This window comes from Gavialis gangeticus, unplaced genomic scaffold, assembly GCF_001723915.1.
Source record: "Gavialis gangeticus isolate Ggan-Ray unplaced genomic scaffold, GavGan_comp1, whole genome shotgun sequence".
In the NCBI taxonomy this organism is placed as follows: domain Eukaryota; kingdom Metazoa; phylum Chordata; order Crocodylia; family Gavialidae; genus Gavialis; species Gavialis gangeticus.
The window spans coordinates 1,103,507-1,107,694 of NW_017728995.1; the positions used below are offsets into that span (position 1 = coordinate 1,103,507).

The 4,188-nt window shown below is 44.4% G+C and overlaps 1 long non-coding RNA gene across 1 annotated transcript in view; it reads left to right on the forward strand.

Moving 5' to 3' along the window:
* Positions 1-2,349: 2,349 nt before the first annotated feature.
* LOC109287879 overlaps positions 2,350-4,188 on the forward strand; it is a 7,824-nt gene continuing 5,985 nt past the window's right edge. Inside the window, exon 1 of the long non-coding RNA XR_002094998.1 lies at positions 2,350-3,395. This is a non-coding gene — a long non-coding RNA (uncharacterized LOC109287879). The remainder of the gene's footprint in view (positions 3,396-4,188) is intronic.

A 4,188-nucleotide genomic window follows, 5' to 3' on the forward strand; every position in this document is an offset into this window, starting at 1 on the left:
ATCTGGCCACATACCCAGGCCCTGAGAGTCCCAGGCTGGTTTCCATGGAGACCCTGCCCACGTGCAGGCACGGGTGATTGGTGCCACCTGAGTCAGGGGGGCCATGTGCCCCCCCAGTGACCAGTCAACAACTGGGGGGGGGTCCCCCCACAACCAATCTCACTGACCGGGAAGCACAAGCAGCACTCCCGGAAGTGCCAGCGGCGCCTCACCTGATGCCCCCCCACTCCCCGGCCAGCACTTGCAGGGGGGCACCAGCACTTCCGCCTGCCCCCCCACGCATTGCCTAAATGAGGAGCGCTGCCTGTGAACCCCCATGCACCCCCTACACAGCCTGCATCTGGCATCCTCAGAGCTGAGTGTGGGGTGAACAGGCTGGGGTGCCCAGGCAGCAGGGCTGGATCCAGCAGCAGTGGAGACTGGCAGCAGCAGCTGGAAGGAGCCGCCACTGCAGGGGCTGTGAGGAAGCAAGTCTGACCACTGCACTGCCCCAGCCCCACTATGCACCCAGTATTGCTGTGCGAAACAGCACTGTTCTGTATCGACTTGTGTTTCAAGGTTTCAACAGAACAGCATTTTGTTTTGAATTTCATTTTGATTTGAAACAGCTGTTCCATTTTGTTTTGTTGAAACAGGGACGCTTTTTCAACATTTCGCCCATACCCTATAATGGGGAAGCTCAAAACAGCTTCTCTCGTCCAGCAGGCAGATCGGGGCCCCAACCCCAGGAGGGCTGTGGGGACTGTGCCAGTCCTCCCAGAGTTGCAGGCCCTTGATCTGCCTGCCAGATGAGGGAGGGATGCCATCTAGGACCGGGGAGCTGGGGAAGGGAACTGAGCCCCATTGCTCAGTTCCCTCCCCAGCACTGGGATTGATTGGGCAAGGGAACTGGGGCTGAGCTGAGTGCTACCATCAGGCTGGGGAAAGGAATTCAGCCCAGCTGGGGTGAGTTTCCCTCCCCAGTGCAACGATCGTTTCCCCAGCCCGATAGTCGCGCTGGGGAGGGGAACTCAACTCAGCTGGGCTGAGTTGCCTTCACCAGCCCAACAGTCACACTGGGGAGGGGAACTGAGCAATCGGGCTCAGTTTCCTTCCCCAGCCTGACTGGAGTGCTGCGGGTCTCAGTTCCCTTCCCCTGTGCTATGATCGAGTTCCCGCAGCCAGGCAAGGGGAGGTGGGGAGAGCCAGGGCTGCGCTCCCCACCTGGCTGAGCCTGGAGCTGCTGGGAGTGCAGCCCTGGTTCTCCCTTGTCTCCCACCACCTGGCTGCTGGCTGCTTCGAAACTTGAAACATTTTGACTAGCTTCATTTTGTTTCGAGGCTGTTTCGAAGCCCTTCATTTTGTTTCGATTTCACTGTTTTGAGCTCAAAATGAGTCGAAACAGTGTTGAAATGAAACAGCCAGTGAAATTTCTCACAGCCCTAGCACCCAGGTGAGTTGAGACCCTGTGCCTTTGGCAAGGTGGGGCCGAGGAACCCACTGCGGGCTGGACAAAATCCTTTGGTGGGCTGAATCTTAGCTAATGGGTAGCATTTTGCTCACCCCTGGTATAACCTCATCTGGTTAAAAGAACAAGTTCCTGCTTGTAAGTCAGACTTTGAAATTTACATCCCTTGTAGCTGCAGGGGTGACTGTGTTACAACAGATATTCACTTCAGAGGGTGGGGTAGGTATAATACTACTGGTCCATTTTTCAGGAAGTTTGGGGTATTGTGGAAGGAGTTTTATTATACTTTGAGTCTGTGGTGTAGGCTTCCCAGAGATGTTCTCAAATAACAAACCTCTTGGCCCACTTATATGCTATATACAGCAGTAACTTATTAATAAAGGGTCTGAGCCTTCTCCCACTTAAGTCTCCCATTTATGTTGGAATTTCATCACTGACCTCAACAGTGAAACAACCCCCACCACCCCTGCCTTCTTCCTCCTCACCCAAACTCCCCCCCAGTCAATAATCTATGCAGTATCAAAAATACAATGCACATCCAATCTGGCTTTATAGCTCAGATTTGACATGTATTTCTCTTCCTTGTGAACGTCTGCTCTTCTGTTACAAAACGGCAAATTGTAGAAGAAACAGAAAGGCAAACATTCTACAGGTTGTTTGAACTGTGGCTGACTGAACCCAGTTTATACTCTAATGAGACAATTATGTAAATGAGAACAGCCAGCCAAACAGATGAAAAACAGATAGGGGCCTATACAGCCCAGAAGTAATTAAAAATAACTAGCCCATTAAAAGACAAACTGGGACTTCTCTGTTGAAGCAGCACTATTAATGAAACAGCTACACAGCCATCTTACAATTTGTTTTAATTATTTACATAATGCCTTAGGTGTGCACAATGCTTCATGACATTGTGTATTGAACAGAAACAAAAAAATCTTGTCCCAAAGAGCTTACAGACAGTGCAAACAGGAGCAGTGCAAACCAATATGTGATACATACATTGCAATCATACAGAAGAGCGTGTTATGCTAAAAACTAGTTCAATTACTATATAAATATTCATGCTAGTCATTGACACATCTTATTTAAGTAAAACACTGCTCCCATTGAAACATTATGAATTTTGCCACTGACTTTAAGGAGGTCAGGATTGGGCTAGTAGAGTCTGATGAGATTTCATAACATTTATTCATTTCTATTTGCACTTTAAGTATATGTTTCCATGTCTATAAATGTTTCCATGTGTTGTTTTTGGTTGTTGGTCCTATCCCTTTTCATGTTGTTTGGAAGGGGTTTTTTATATTCAGTGCCTTTTACTTTCTAAAAGTAAGACAACTTTCTGCAAAAGAACAACAAACTTCTCAAAGACAAAAAGGACAGTTATGTCAGGGTCAGGAAAAGGGAAAGGCTCATACTTTTAAGTCACATGAGATTTTAAGCAGAGCCTGAAGCTAAACACAGAAGCTTCAATTGGCTGGTTCTTCTAATAGTTGTGGCCTTTATAAATGCGAAAAACCTAGCTAACCATTCAAATACCTAACTCCATTTTTCAGTTTGCCCTTTGCTATGCCACTCCCCCACCCTTACAAGGTTTCTATAGCCTGTAATTCACTTTCTTCTCCCACATCTCCCAGTTCATTATTTTGCTGTTTGAAGCTTAAGCTGCCTTGGTATTCAACATAACATTTAGTTCACTATACCATCTTGTGTGTTGGAGTTTTTACCCAAACTATAAATTGAAGACTTGAGCCATCAAAACACTAAAACCATTATGTGTTTGGTCAGATCCTCACATTTTTAACACCTTTAATTTAATAAATTAGAACATACACTGGTTTAATTTGAGACAGAAATGCATTATGTTACAGGTGTTTGTGTTTAAATTTCAGCTTTTTGCTTACCATCTTAAACAGGACTCATCTGTAAGAAATGACACCAACAAAATGTAAGTTCTATAGGTAAATTGATATGCACAATAAATAACTCCCAATACTCTGATTAAATTTCAACTAAGAATGAAAAAGTTGCTTATCAGTGTTCCCTTATTTTGCTAAGATACTGTGTTTGTTGTTGTTGGTACAGTCTTTCCTAGAAAGTCCAGTTGAAATCAGGGCCTCAGACTTCCAGACACCGCTCAGAAGAGTTTGCTGTCTGAATAGACAAGATGGGCTCAGGACTTTATCCAAGGTCACATTGCAGTTCCATAACCAACCTAGGCATAGAAACCAGGCATAAAATCTTGGACCTGCTGAAATCGATGGTAGTTTTTTGAACTGGGATTGTTTTGGGGAAGAAACTACAGGGTCATTCTCTTTGATAAGTTCTAAAACATTCTCTTGTCATAAATATTACAGCTAGCTATCTTTACGGATATATTTTACTTACACACATTTTTTTCTTCTTTTTTTAACACATTAGTAGTTAGATTTTGAAACAAACAAAAAGGCCCAGTTGGTATTTTGCTGTCAGGGTGACAGGTAGATTTCAAATCTAGCAAAGAACCTTCTTTTGACCATATATGATTATTAAGTAAGCATTAAGTAACCAAACATAATAAATTAATGGTGTATTAACTGAAACAACCATACCTAGTTTTTCAGTCTTTTTAGCATGCCATTGGAGAACTGCTTCACCATAGTCTTTTTATACTAATGGTAGACAAGGTTCTTTGGGTGATCTGATATCTTTTATTAGGCCCACTTAAATAGTTGGAAAACAATTATTAAGCAAGCTTTCGG